Source organism: Hyla sarda, chromosome 4, assembly GCF_029499605.1.
Source record: "Hyla sarda isolate aHylSar1 chromosome 4, aHylSar1.hap1, whole genome shotgun sequence".
In the NCBI taxonomy this organism is placed as follows: domain Eukaryota; kingdom Metazoa; phylum Chordata; class Amphibia; order Anura; family Hylidae; genus Hyla; species Hyla sarda.
In genome coordinates this window covers 155,506,137-155,522,274 of record NC_079192.1, presented here as the reverse complement: position 1 = coordinate 155,522,274, position 16,138 = coordinate 155,506,137, and the positions used below count along the sequence as shown (strand labels likewise).

The 16,138-nt window shown below is 38.7% G+C and overlaps 1 protein-coding gene across 2 annotated transcripts in view; it reads right to left on the bottom strand.

The window, feature by feature from the left end:
• The window catches only part of LOC130366920 (bone morphogenetic protein 7-like), a 59,052-nt gene that overhangs the window by 24,264 nt on the left and 18,650 nt on the right, over positions 1 to 16,138 (bottom strand). For both annotated transcript variants that reach the window (XM_056569277.1, XM_056569278.1), the window contains one exon: positions 11,986 to 12,097. The gene's annotated coding sequence lies outside the window, so the exon portion shown is untranslated. The remainder of the gene's footprint in view (positions 1 to 11,985; positions 12,098 to 16,138) is intronic.

Below are 16,138 nucleotides of genomic sequence, written 5' to 3'. Positions count from 1 at the left end.
GCTGCACTCGGAATCCCTGGGCGGAAATTTTCTGCCCGGAGATTCCGTAGTCTGAATTTAGCCTTATAGTTTTATTTAGTTTGTATGTAATAATTGGTTTATTTTTTGTAATACCAAAATGTCCGGGTCACTCTGTAGAATAAACCAGTTTGAATAGATCTTATTTTTTCATTCAGTGGCCCATTTTTAAAAGAAAAAAATGCTCTTTGCCTGTCTCCTTTTTTCCTTTTATTATTTAGCAATTGGTCTCTAGGTATTTTCTCGATCTTTGCTCTTGCCTAGGTGAGAACTTTACAGGGATATCCCCTGGCAATCAAGCGCTTCTCCAATTCGCCGCTTGTTGAGAGAAAATTGATCCCTGTTTAAAAATGAATAAAAATTTTGTTATAAAAAAAGATACATTTCCTGAATACAATTTTTTCCATTACTACTGTATCTTTTTTAATATGTATTTTTTTTAATGGTACCCTACAAAATTTTATTAAAAAAAGGTACCTCCATCACTCTTAGGATTGCTAAAGTCCAAAAAAGAATAAAAACCGCCTGCAAAAAAGCCCAAATTAGAACCCACATGTCATTTTTCTTACTCCCATAGGCTTCTATGGGAGAAAAACGCCACGATTTCAGGGAACAAAAAGTCATAGACTCAACATGCTGCAACTTTGCAAAACTGCCAAGGAGCTAAAAGACTGAAAAAAAAAAAAAAAAAAAAAGGGCAAAAGGATAAAAAAATTTAAAAAAGCCAAACTGGTACCCTACAAAAATTATTTTGTGATTTCTCATTGATTTACAGCTTACATCTAGCCACAGCATTTTTTTTCAATGAAAAACACACACAAAAAAAACCTAGTCGAAACTTAGCCTTAGGCTAGGACTCCACTGAGATTTTTGCCCTGCGATTTTTGTGGCATAAAAATGCCAGAAAAAACTCCAGAAAAACTGCCACAGTTTTCCCCTGCGTTTTAGCGTTTTTTCTGGCGTTTTTACCTTTGTGTGGAATTTGCCTTTTTTGGCCCCTTTTGCATTTTTTTTACAAAATAGTTGGGTACCCAAAAAAAATAAAAAAAATAATAAAAAAAATAAAAAAAAAGATGCAGTAGGGATGTAAAAAATGTATTTAACTAAATGTTTATTTTTTATAACAACATTTTAATAAAGTTTTTTTAGTAAAGTGTGTGTGTGTTTAACTTTTTTTCAAATTTTTTATGTAGTAGTACTACTACTCCCAGCATGGAACACACTGTTCCATGCTGGGAGTAGTAGTACCTGTACTATAGACATATCGCCCCGGGTGTCAGTCTGACACCCGATGCGATGGTCCATTATATAGCAGAGAAGCGGAGAGGCTCTATACAGCGCTCGCACCTCTGCTCTGTACTCTGTGTGATGTTCTATTCACATCACTCATTCATATTTTCCGCCCAGAGCTGTGATTGGCCGGATGGTTGCAGCCAATCACAGCTTTGAGGAAAAGATGAATGAATGAGTGGCCGGCCCGGAGTACAGAGAAGGGATGCGAGCGCTGTATACAGTCACTACCTCTCTGCTATAGACAAGATGATCACAGCGGGTGTCAGTAGTGATACCCACTGTGATCTGTCACTTACTGCAGGTACTCCTACTCCCAACATGGAGCACACTCTGCTCCATGCTGGGAGCTGTAGTACCTGCATTAATAGACAGATCACAGCGAGTGTAACTTCTGACATCCGCTGCGATCTGTCTATTAATACAGATACTACAGCTCCCAGCATGGAGCAGAGTGTGCTCAATGTTGGGAGTAGTAGTACTTGTAGTTAAGGAAAGATCACTGCGGGTATCACTCCTGACACCCGCTGTGATCTTCCGGTATAATGTATAGATGCGGGCGGCGCTCTCCTATGGTCCCCTGCACGCCGTATATATATATACACATTCCGATTACTCACAGAGCTGTGATTGGCTGGAACCATCTGGCCAATCGCAGCTCTCTACGGGAAATATGAATATGTGTATACATACGTCAGTGCTGGGGACCAGAGAAGAGCGGCCGCATCTATACATTATACAGGAGGATCGCAACGGGCGATCTGCCAATTTGTACAGGTACTACTACTCCCATCATGGAACAGTGTGTTCCATGCTGGGAGTAGTAGTTCTATCTTAAAAATGTTTAAAAAAAAAAAAAAAAAAAAAGTGAAAAGCACACACACACACACACACACACACACACTACATTTTTATTATTGTCGGCTGCATTTTTAGTGCTTTACCCGCTCACATCAATTGATCCCTGTTTAAAAATTTATAAACATTTCATAATAAAAAAGATACATTTCGTTAGATACAATTTTTTCCATCACTACTGTATCTTTTTTTATAAATTGTTTTTATGGTACCCTACGAAATTTTAATAAAAAAAGGTATCTCCATAATTTTTTGGATCGCTAAAGTCCAAAAAAGAATAAAAACCGCCTGAAAAAAACGCTAAATTTAAAACCGACATGGCGTTTTTCTTGGCGTTTTTGCTCTCTCATAGACTTCTATGGGAGGAAAACGCCACAATTTCAGGGCAAAAAACGCCAAACTAGGTTTTGTCGGGCGATTTGAAAATACAGCCTCTGAGCCCGAAATTGCTGAAAAATGCCAAAAGGATAAAAAAAAAAACGCCAAACTGAAAAACGCCAAGTGAATCTGGCATTTTGCAGTTTACTACTGACTTGCAGCTAACATCTGGCCGCGGCGTTCCTTCCCTGAAAAAACGCAGTGCGGGAAAATTGGCGTTTTTAATGGCGTTTTTGCAAAGAAAAACTCAGTGGAGTTCCAGCCTTAGTCTGAAGGTTGGTGCATGTGTCTTAACAGACAGACACAGCAGCTCTCTGTTATTCACACTTGGGGCAAGCAAATTCTGTTGCGCACGCCAGGTTATGTCATTGATCAATTTTTGTGATTAAGCACCAGGAGCAACCAAAATGCCTAATTAATCTCTATGGCTTTTTGTGGTAAAAACAAACACCATTAGTAGTGTCTCCAGCTGTTGCCAGACTATTTAGAACTTTTTGTATGACAATTTTGTCAATAAAAAAAAGGGCCGTCGGTACCCTGGTAATGTCTGGCATTCTTTATAGCTTTTATTTTAGCATTGTTCAAAAATAAGACACAGAAACCCTTTTTTTTTTTTTTTATCATTTACCCCTTTAAGCCGATTTTCACCTTAACTCATTGGGGACGGAGCCCATTATAACCCAAGGGACGGGAGCATTTATTGCAATTCTGACCACTGTCACTTTGAGCATTAATAACTCTGGGATGCTTTTACTTTTCATTCTGATTCCGAGACTGTTTTTGGTGACATATTCTACTTCATGTTAGTGGTAATTTTTTGTCGACACTTGCATCATTTCTTGGTGAAAAATTCCAAAATTTGATGAAAAAATTGAAAATGTTGCATTTTTCAAACTTTGAAGCTCTCTGCTTGTAAGGAAAACAGACATTCCAAATAAATGATATATTGATTCACAAATACAATATGTCTACTTTATGTTTCCATCATAAAATTGACATGTTTTTACTTTTGGAAGACATCAGAGGGCTTCAAAGTTCAGCAGCAATTTTCCAATTTTTACAAAATTTTCTAAATCGGAATTTTTCAGGGACCAGTTCAGTTTTGAAGTGGATTTAAGTGGCCTTCATATTATAAATACCCCATACATTACCCCATTATAAAAACTGCACCCCTCAAAGTATTCAAAATGACATTCAGAAAGTTTGTTAACCCTTTAGGTGTTTCACAGGTATAGCAGCAAAGTGAAGGAAAAAATTCAACATCTTAATTTTTTACACTCGCATGTTCTTGTAGATGCAGTTTTTGAATTTTTACAAGGGGTAATAGGAGAAATAGCCCCCTAAAATTTGTAACTCAATTTCTCTCAAGTAAGGAAATTCCTCATATGTGTATGTCAAGTGTTCGGAGGGCGCAGTAGAGGGCTCAGAAGGGAAGGAACAACAATTGGATTTTGGAGAGTGAATTTTTCTGAAATGGTTTTTGAGGGGCATGTCACATTTAGGAAGCCCCTATGTGCCAGAACAGCAAAAAAAAAAAAAAAAAAACATGGCATACACAAGGGGTCCAGTGAGTCTTAACACTCCACAGGTGTTTGACGACTTTTCGTTAAAGTCGGATATGTAAATGGAAAAAAAAAATTTCACTAAAGTGCATTTTTTCTTCCCAAATTTACCATTTTTACAAAGGGTAATGGGAGAAAATGTCCCCCAAAATTTGTAACTCCATCTCTTCTGAGTGTGGAAATACATGTTAGGGCGTAAAATGCTCTGCGGGCAAACTACAATGCTCAGAAGAGAAGGAGTCACATTTGGCTTTTGGAAAGCAAATTTTGCTGAAATATTTTTTGGGGGGCATGTGGCATTTAGGAAGCCCCTATGGTGCCAGAAAAGCATAAAATACCCACATGGCATACTATTATGGAAACTACACCCTTCAAGGAATGTAACAAGGGTTACAGTGAGCCTTAGCACCCCACAGGTGATTGACAAACTTTCTTTAAAGTGGGACGTGAAAATGAAAAATTTGATTTTTAACACTGAAATGCTGGTGTTACCCAAAGCTTTTCATTTTCACAAGGAGTAATAGGAGAAAATGCCCCCCAAAATTTGTAACCCCATTTCTCTCAAGTAAGGAAATACCTCATATGTATATGTAAAGTGCTCTGTTGGTGCACTAGAGGGCTCAGAAGGGAAGGAGCAACATTAGGCTTTTGGAGAGCGAATTTTGCTGAAATGGTTTTTGGGGGGCATGTCGCATTTAGGAAGCCCCCAACAGATGCCAGAACAGTAAAAAAAAAAACACATGGCATACTATTTTGGAAACTACACCCCTCACAGAACTTAATAAGGGGTGCAGTGAGCATTTATACCAAACTGCCATTTGACAGATTTTTGGAACAGTGGGCTGTGCAAATGAAAAATTACATTAAAAAAAATCTGTCAGACACCTGTGGGGCATAAATGCTCACTGTACCCCTTGTTACATTTCGTGAGGGGTGTAGTTTCCAAAATAGGGTCACATGTGGAGGGGGTCCACTGTTCTGGCACCATGGTGGCTTTGTAAATACAAATAGCCTTGAATTCCAGCCTAATTCTCTCTCAAAAAGCCCAATGGCGCTCCTTCTCTTCTGAGCATTGTAGTTTGCCCGCAGAGCACTTTACTTCCACATATGGGGTATTTATGTACTCAGAAGAAATGGAGTTACAAATTTTGGGGAGCTTTTCCTATTACTCCTTGCGAAAATGAAAAATTTGGTGTAACGCCAGCATTTCAGGGAAAAAAAAAAATTAATTTTCATGTCCAACTTTAACAAAAATTTGTCAAAGACCTGAAGGGTGTTGAGGCTCACTATACCCCTTGTTACATTCCGTGAGGGGTGTAATTTCCAAAATGGGGTCACATGTGGGTGTTTTTTTTTTTTTTGCGTTCACGTCAGAACTGCTGTAACGATCAGCCACCCCTTTGCAAATCACCAATTTAGGCCTCAAATGTACATGGCGCTCTCTCACTTCTGAGCCATGTAGTTTGTCAGCAGAACATTTTACGTACACATATGGGGTATTTCCGTACTCAGAAGAAATTGTGTTACAAATTTTGGGGGTCATTTTCTCCTTTTACCTCTTGTGAAAATGAAAAGTATGGGGCAACACCAGCATGTTAGTGTAACAATTTTAATTTTTTTTTTACACTAACATGCTGGTGTAGCCCCCAACTTTACCTTTTCATAAGGGGTAAAAGGAGAAAAATCGCCCCAAAATTTGTAATAGGGGCGGCGTAAAATTTGCCACAGCTCAAACTTGTAGAAGGAAACCCACTGTAAACCCGCTCGTGGGAATGTACTCTGTACATTCACATGTTGGGGGCACCCCAAACCTTCCGCTGTTACAAAACTACAACTCCCAGAATGCACTGACAGACCGTACATGCTGGGAGTTGTAGTTTTACAACAGCTGTAGGCACACTGGTGGGGAACCACTGAGTTAGAAAACTTTTTTTTTTTTCCTTGCTTTTCATTTTCCTTCTTCTTCTTCCTTCTACTTTTTCTTCTCCTCTCTTGGAGTTTCTCTGGGACATTTAATGTGGATCATTAGAGAATATAATAAATTTATGTAAAATTAGTTATTTAAGGCACATTGGTTGGAATCACTGAGCTAGAGTCTGTTTTTTTTTTTTCCAATATTTATTTATCATTTCCTTATATTTATTTATCATTTCCTTATCATTAACTTAGCATGTATACAAGCATACGCCCTCCGTCCCCAAGGAGTTAAGGATGAGAACATTTTTTGCACATTTGACCACTGTCACTTTAAGCATTAATAACTCTGGGATGCTTTTGCTTATGAATTTGATTCCGAGATAGTTTATTCATGACATATTCTACTTTAACATAATGGAAAATTTCCATCGATACTTGCATAATTTCTTGGCGAAAAATTCAAAAATGTCATGAAAAATTTAAAAATTTTGCATTTTTCTAACTTTGAATCTCTCTGCTTGTGAGGAAAATGGACATTCCAAATACATTATATATTGATTCATATATAGGTTTGCATCATAAAGTTACTTTCACTTTACTTTTGAAAGACATCAGAGGGTTTCAAAGTTCAGCTGCAATTTTCAAATTTTTCACAAAATTTTCCAAATCAGGATTTTTCAGGGAACAGTTAAATTTTGAAGTGGATTTGAGGGGCCTTCATATTAGAAATACACCATAAATTACCCCATTATAAAAACTGCACCCCTTAAAGTATTCAAAATGACATTCAGAAAGTTTATTAACCCTTTAAGTATTTCACAGGAATAGCCACAATGTGAAGGAGAAAATTCAAAATTGACATTTTTTACTCTAACATGTTCTTGTAGACCCAGTTTTTGAATTTTTACAAGCGGTAAAAGGAGAAATTGGCCCCAAAATGTGTAAACCAATTTATCTTGAGTAAGGAATTACCTCATGTGGATGTAAAGTGTTCTGTGGGTGCACTTGAGGGCTCAGAAGTGAAAGAGTAACAATGAGATTTTGGAAAGTGAATTTTGCTGAAATGTTTTTTGGGGGGCATGTAGCATTTAGGAAGCCCTTATGGTGTCAAAACAGCGAAAAAAACAAAAACAAAAAAACACATGGCATACTATTTTGGAAACCACACCCCTCAAGGCATGTAACAAGGGGTACAGTGAGTCTTAACACCCCACAGGTGTTTGACGATTTTTCGTTAAAGTCGCATGTGTAAATGACTTTTTTTTCCAATAAAATGCATTTTTTCCCCTAAATTTACAATTTTTACAAGAGGTAATAGTAGAAAATGCCCCCCAAAATTTGTAACTTCCCTTCTTCTGAGTATGGAAATACCCCATGTGTGGACATAAAGTGCTCTGCGGGTGCACTACAATGCTCAGAAGAGAAGGAGCCACATTTAGCTTTTGGAAAGCAAATTTAGCTGAAAGGGTTTTTGGGGGGCATGTCACATTCAGGAAGCCCCTATGATGCAAAAAAAAAGGCTTTTTTTCATGCGTTTTTTCCTGCGTTTTAACCTTTGTGTGTAATTTGCCTTTTTTGGCCCATTTTGCGTTTTTTGTACAAAATTTGTTGGGTACCAAAAAAAAAGAAAAAAAAAGGATGTATTGTATTTAACTAAATGTTTTTTATTTATAACAACATTTTAATAAATTTTTTATAAAGTGTGCGTATGTGTTTACCTTTTTTTTCTCTTTTTTATTTTTTATTTTTTTACATTTTTTATGTAGTACTACTACTCCCAGCATGGAACAGGGTGTTCCATGATGGGAGTAGTAGTACCTGTACTAATAGTCATATCACCCCTGGTGTCAGTCTAACACCAGATGCGATCGTCCATAATATAGCAAAGATGTGGAGCAGCTCTATACAGCGCTCGCATCTCTGCACTGTACTCCGGCCAGTGATGTGAATAGAACATCATTCATTCATATTTCCGGCCCAGAGTGGTGATTGGCCGGATGGTGGCAGTCAATCACAGCTCTTAGAGGGAAATATGAATGAGTGATGTTCTATTCACATCACTGGCCGGAGTATAGTGCAGAGATGCGAGCGCAGTATACAGCTGCTCTGCATCTCTGCAATAGATAGGACGATCCCAGCGGATGTCAGTAGAGATATCCGCTGTGATCTGTTCTTATCTGCAGGTACTACTACTCCCAACATGGAGCACACTCTGCTCCATGCTGGGAGCTGTAGTACCTGCATTAATAGACAGATTGCAGTGAGTGTAATTTCTGACACATGATGCGATCTGTCTATTAATGCAGGTACTACAGCTCCCAGCATGGAGCAGAGTGTGCTTGTAGTTAAGAACAGACCACAGCGGGTATCACTACTGACACCCGCTGTGATCCTCCTGTATAATGTATAGATGCGGCCGTCCGCTCTTCTATGGTCCCCTGCACTGATATATATATATATATATATATTACACCTATTCATATTTCCCACAGAGTTGTGATTGGCTGGAACCATCTGGCCAATCACAGCTCTCTGCGGGAAATATGAATTGGAGTATACATACGACAGTACAGGGGACCATAGAAGAGCGGCTGGCCTCATCTATAAATTATACAGAAGGATCGCAACAGGCGATCTGTCTATTAGTACAGGTACTACTACTCCCATTATGGAACAGTGTGTTCCATGCTGGGAGTAGTACTACCTAAAAAATGTTGGGGGGGGGAGGAAGGGACACACACACACACTTTATTATTGTTGGCTACATTTTTAGTGCTTTACCCGCCCACATAAATTGATCCCTGTATAAAAATTTCATAATAAAAAAGATAAATTTCATTAAATTCAATTTTCTCCATCACTACTGTATATCTTTTTTATTTTTTAATGGTACCCTACAAAATTTTTATTAAAAAAAAGGTATCTCCATCACTTTTTTTGGATCGCTAAAGTCCAAAAAACAATAAAAACCACCTGAAAAAACGCCAAACTAGGTTTTGTTGGGCGTTTTGAATAACCAGCCTCTGAGCCCAAAATTGCTGAAAAACGCCAAAAGGATTAAAAAAGTCTATTAAATACTTGTTCTCCCCACTGTAGATAGGTACCACTTGAATACACTTTGTGGGTGGGTGGCACAAATTAATGCACCTCACTGGCTATTGTAGCTGGCTCAGGAACACTATTCAATTCAGGTACATGCAGGTATGAGCTTTTCAAAAAGGCTATGGATTTTTGGTAGCAAAAGATGAGCCCTTCAAAAGCTGTGATTAAGGTGTCCCCTCCTTTTTATATGCTGCTTTAGTGTATAGGAGCCCCTATAGAATTCTTGTATGGAGATGGAATCCTGTAAAAAAAAAAAAAAAAAAAAAAAACACACACACACACACACAGTTTCACTTTCTAATATTTATCTCTCTATTTCTAATGACTAATTGTCCCTATTTCTTCTCTCTTTGTAATCTGTATCTTAATCTCTATCATTCTAACCACTAACTGTTCCTATGTCTGCTGATGTCCCTACATCATCTCACCGCCCCCTGCCCACCCTGCTTCTTCCATCCACCAAAAATCCTATGCTTTCAGTTTTTTTTTTTTTTTGCACTATTTACCAGCTCGTGCGAGCCGAATCAGTGAAAGCTTGAGTGTTTGCCAAGCTGGAGAAATACTAAAATTTGGATCATATCCGGGTTTGTCGGATTTGGCTTACTCATCTCTAGTACTTACAGAAGCTTTAACAAAGCAAGGAAGACAGGGATTTTACCTTGCACTTAAGTGTTACAGAGGGATAGTGCAGTTGCTCATAGCTTCCAATCACATTACTACCTACATTTTTCAGAGGCCTTTTTAAAAACAAAAACAGGATGGTCAGTTGCTTCAAGCAACTGTACCACTCTTCCTCTACACAAGTTTTGAAAAAACTCCCTCTCATGAGTTGAAGCCTGCTGAACATGGGGACAGCCTGATCTATCGAGCCTGTCTGACCATGAGCTGTGGCACCACTGCATCCAGCCAGCCTTCAGATCATGTCCCCTAGCTGCATTTCCTTTGGGCTGTTATTAAACAAAGCCCAGAATAGTGGAACCTGACCACTGATCAACAAAGCTGCATGAGTGCATAGCTCCTGTTTCTCTGCACATGAAACTGAAACTTTGATTTATGCAATGAACTGACTAATGGCATGTAGAGTGTAATGTTGGTTGCAGCGACTGACAGACAAAAGTTTGTAACTGTAAAAAGGTGAAACTGTTCTCTTGGGCCAGGCACTGGGTAATAAAGATACCAGATGCTAGGTTATGGAAAACCACTGAGGAGTTTACTGTGGAAAAGTGCAGACAGATGTTACAACCAAGGAACCAAGGCAATACAGCCTTTCTGTACTAAATTCCTGAAGAAGTAGAATGCTCCTTCTCTGGTGGAGACTTCCAAGAGATGTCTGCACCTATTTCAGCTCCCGAAGCAGGAGAGGGTTTTTACATAGAAAGCACTGCCAATGAGTGTACAGATCAAATAACAACCTATTTAATAAAATCCCTTGAAAAAGCCCTTGTTTAAGCCTTTTTGCTGAAATTAAGATGTAAGTCCAGTGTGTTGGACACAGGGTTGAAACCCTGGAGACTTTCGTTTCTGACTTCAATTTGTCTCTCTCCCACCAATCTATGGAATATGCCCTGCAAATTAACAGAGCTTTCACCCTTATCAAGGACCAAGAGAACAGAAGCCAATGATGCAGGTGCTCCCTGAGGGCTGGGCTGCAGAAGCACTCCCACAGATTGCCTCTGAACTGTTCACCTTGTTACTGGGAAATGAGAGAATGCTAAACTTCTTAGGTAGCGGATCCACCAATAGCTCAGACCCAAACTGAAGCAGATTGACTCACATTCAGACATGATCCTCTCTGCTGCTAGAGAGCGCCCAGTAACATATGGTGATTCTGAGTTGGTGTTCCTCAATTGATCCATGCTTGCTAATCACAGGATTAAGACAGTGCTCCTTGATCTGCTGAGATCCCTCAATCTGCAGTACTTCTGGCTGAACCCATTGGGCATCGCTGTCTTGAAGAACAGCCGACAAATCTACATTTCATACTCTGATCTAGTGAAAGCCTGGTTGCTTCTAAAGCTACAGCATATTGAGGTCCTGTCTTGGCTCCCCATGACCGCTCCTGAAATACTCCCCCCATTGTCAAAGATTGAGCCATGGAAAGTTGCTGCTTAATCAAAACCTAGCAAAGAGAAGAAGACCACCTTAAAGAACTTCACCTTCACTTTTAAGTTGCTTTCTGTTGAGCTGTACTCACCTTTTGCACTGTGCTCCGCTGGTAGACCTATGAATTAATGTATGCATGATCTCTCAGTTATTAGGATGTTCCTCAGTAACCGTACTGTGTGCCAGCTGTTTAGTACCCATGGTACAGGTACCTGTGTTCTCTTAGACATACTAGACTTTTATGTTTATTTCAGTTAAGCCTACAGGATCTCAATACTACCACATGCCCCCTCCTAATCTTCCCCATGGAGCATCAGTGACAGCTGGAGTTGCTTGCTACATGTTCACTACTTTATGGATGCTTTCTTGACCGGCTGTTTCTCTAGATACTCCCTCGGAGATGTGTTTGCTTCTTCTTCTGTGCCATCTTTCATCTGATGAAACGGTTCATTGTCCATTCCATTCCAAGTTTGAGCATTGGGGCCCCCTGCGATCTCCTGTTTGGAGCCCCGGTGCGCTAGCACAGGAGCGCATCACGACCCCCGCCCGAAGTGGAGGCTGCTACACCCCCTCAATATCGTTCTATGGGAGAGCCATTCAGCAATCTTCGGCTCCCCCATAGAACTATATGGAGGGGGCATGGTGGGCCCTAGCACTCGGACCCACCGCAATCTAAAACTTATCCCCTATCCTTTGGATAGGGGATACGTTTTCGAGCATACTTGTCCTTTAATTCCTGAAGATCAATTACTCTTACCACTCAGGTGCTGATTTGTTCCTTACACTCTCGACAGTGACCATTGGCACCATCTCCATATTTGATCACGCACTTGCCTTTTCCACACTTGCCCACCATGCCCAGTTGCCACCTAGAGAATGGAGATGGAAACTTAATGAAACATTGCAAAACAAGACATTAATTTATGATAATATACTGTTCATGTTGTGTACAACTTCAGGAGACCCTTTTTAAGCTACTTTCATGTGGAGGTAAAAAAAAAACTTGAAATGGTTACATGCTTATAAGCCTTTTCTGTCTAATCTCTGCGTAGAGATGTTTCCAACATATTTAAATTAGAAGAACTGGTGAGTGGATCTTCCAGATCCATAACCTGTTTGTCAAGGTCTGGTCTTCCTTGCCATCTTCCACACAGCATGCTCCTTGCACACCAGCCCCTCAAATTTCCTCTGATTCCCTCATGCTTATTGATTATCAGATGCCTTTTCCTGTACTGTGTTTAATTCTTTTGATATCTGTTTAGTGATTTTTTCAAATCCCTTCATGGGTATCATTGATATGATCATCAACCTCCCCCATCCTATCCTTTCCTGTGCTCTCCTCATTTCCCTTCTGCTCTCCCTTTTCTTTCGTTCGTTCTTTCTGTTACATTTTTTCTCTTTCTATACTTTTTTCTCTATCACCATTGAGGAATAAAGTTTTTGTACATTTAGCCCCTCACTATTACTGCCAATTCATTTTGACATGTTTACTATACACTGTTTATTGGTATTTGTGTATGTCTACATTGATTTGGTCTGATTTGTGACCTGTTTTAATTTCAAAAAATTCAATAAAAAGAAAATAGAAATAAAAACTGTCCGCCAATGTGTCAGGATATATACGGTATACAAAAGCCAGTGCAGCACTCCTTTCAAGTGAAAAAAAAAAAGGATTTATTCCATCAGAAAATGTTTATGGTTATGGTTATTTTTATTTTATATTATTTATTATTATTGTCCATTATTTTTCTTATTTTCTTTGCATCATTATTTCTTATAAAAGGATATGCCATGCATATACTAGATACAGCTCTGTATCTTTTAGTCACAAGCAAATAGTTTATTTTATTGCATTTGTTAACACTAGCTCTAAAAAAAAAATCTTTATGCGCAGGCGCCGATTACGGGCTGCGCTGTGATCCCCTATGTCCAACACAAAGATGGCGCATCCCAGCACCTTTTGTGCGTATGCGCATAGCTATTTGGTGCCGCATACACCATGTGACCGGTCCTTCTGTACTATGATTGGTGCAATGATGAGACAGTAGGTGCGGCTTCCACTGAACAAGCTTCCGGGACGCCGGAATGCCCGCACACGATGGTCTTCTCATCAACAAGTAATGTACTTTTACTGTATTCAATTATCTTTATTCCTCTGGTTGTTAATGTTTTTAATGTCACATCCTTGAGCGATTCACATGATTTTGCACTATGTATGCATTGAGATGGTGTTGAATGTCACCATAATAGTATCACTATGTATAGATCAGCACTATTATGTACATGTTATTTACATACTGTACTTTAATTGCACTGATTGCACTTTATTTCACTAATTGTTTGGATATTGTTATTTGTGTATAAATGGCACCTTAGTCTTGTTGTTACTTGCTTGAAAAAGATCCTGGAGAGGATTGAAATGTCACTGCATTTGTCACATTTGCTGATGGAATAAATCCACTTTTTTTTTTCACTTGAAAGGAGTGCTGCACTGGCTTTTGTATTTTTATTGATGCACAAGAACTTTTGGGCTAGGTTATTTTCAGTAGCCTTCACCCTACAACCGTTCATTTTATTTTTGGGAGTGCTGTTGTTTTTTGTTATATGTATTTATTTCTATGAGAGACACAAACAAACAGAAATCTTGCTTAGTTAACTCACATAGAAGTTGACAGTTCACAAAATATTGACTATAGCTTAGATGTATTCCAGTTTACATTGATATAGTAGAAAATTTGCCTTTTTTGGTTTCAATTGTTAAGAGAAAAAAAAAAGGTAGGTTTTCTATTTTTTATTAAATGCAGATCGGGACCACCCACGTAACTCTTAGCATGAAATTTCCTTACAGTGTGCACTCACTTGTAAGTTATATATATATATATATATATATATATATATATAGATATAGATATAGATATAGATATAGATATAGATATAGATATAGATATAGATATAGATATAGATATAGATAGATAGATAGATAGATAGATAGATATCTTGCAAAAATGGACACACAAGCATGTTTAGAAAGCTATTCTCCAGCATAATAGATATAATAACGTGGAGGGGAGGGCAAACACATAACACACAAAATATTGTATTGGTTTACAGAATATCTACCAATTGAAAAGGTTTACTTTAAACCTTTAAGAAAATTTAATTTTGTATCTTACAGAATAGGAACGTTTAAGTGAATTTCAAGTTGAAAATAAGTTGCATTTGATGACAAAAGATGTCAAATGTCAATGTTGCAGAAGTATTTGAGACATATATTTAAAAAAATGAGCTATACTGTATTCTCCTAATTTATTAATCTGACTTTCATCATTGTGTTCATTTTCATCTACTTCTAAATAAAATTGGCGGCATGGAAATTAAATAAATCTGGCTTTAAAATATTTAAAACGAGATCACAAATTGTATACATGTCCAACTTCATGAATTTATGCAACACTTAACATATTTTAACAAAGTACTATAGCGACAGTAATGGAAATGTCACTGCTTCACGGCATATTTTACTGATGTCAGGACACTGAGAATCCATTTGACCTCCATCTTGTTTAATTACTTTGCCTGTCAGCACCACATAAGACCCTGAAGTTAACTGAGCTATGCAAGATGCGTTATTGCAAATGAATGTAGATCTCACTATACAGAGGAGATATAATTCCAATTACGGTTAAGAATTGCTGAAGTTTCCCTGGGACAGTCGGCAGATTATTGCATCGCTATATAGAATTAAAACTTCATGATTTGGGTTTGCAGAAAGATCAGCGCAGTAAGATTAATATAAAAACTTCCCTACCATGTAAATGATATTATTAATTAAAGGGGAACTCTGCTGCTAGACATCTTATCCCCTATCCAAAGGATAGGGGATATGATGTCTGATCGCGGGGGTGCCGCTGCTGGGGCTCCTTGTGATCCATCTCTGCACCCTGCGTTCTAAACAAACTGTGTTTCTGCGCTAGTGGTCGTGATATCGTGGCCACGCCCCCTCCTGACATCGTCATGCCCCCTCCATTCATGTCTATGGGAGGGGGGGTGTCGGAAGACACGCCCCTCCCATAGACATAAATGGAAGGAGCGTGGCCGTGACATCACTACCTTCGGCTCTAAGCGTTCTGAACAAAATTTTCAGAACGCTGGTGCTCCGGAGTATCCCTTTAAGTCTTAAAGGGGTACTCCAGTGGATTTTTTTTTTTTTTTTAAATCAACGGGTACCAGAAAGTTAAACAGATTTGTATATTACTTCTATTAAAAAATCTTAATCCTTCCAGTGCTTATTAGCTGCTGAATACTACAGAGGAAATTATTTCCTTTTTGGAACACAGTGCTCTCTGCTGACATCATGAGCACAGTGCTCTCTACTGAATCTGTCCATTTTAGGAACTGACCAGAGCAGCATATGTTTGCAATGGGGATATTCACCTTCTCTGGACAGTTCTTAAAATGGACAGAGATGTCAGCAGAGAGCACTGTGCTCGTGATGTCAACAGAGAGCTCTGTGTTCCAAAAAGAAGAAAATTTCTTCTGTAGTATTCAGCAGCTAATAAGTACTGGAAGGATTAAGATTTTTTTAATAGAAGTAATTTACAAATCTGTTTAACTTTCTGGCACCAGTTGATTAAAAAAAAAATATATATACCATTGGAGTACCCTTTTAAAAGCACAATGTGTTGTGGTACCCGGGTGGTGTAGTGTAGGTAGTAGTAGGGGCAGGAGGTAATAGTCCAGGTACAGATGGTAGTAAAATCCCTTGTAGTGTTCGTGATGCCAGGGTGTGGTTGCATGGTGTATGGCACCGCCGACAGCCAACCCAGAAACGACATCTATTAAAGAGGTACTCCCGTAGAAAACTTTATTTTTTATCAACTGGTGCCAGAAAGTAAAACGGATTTGTAAAT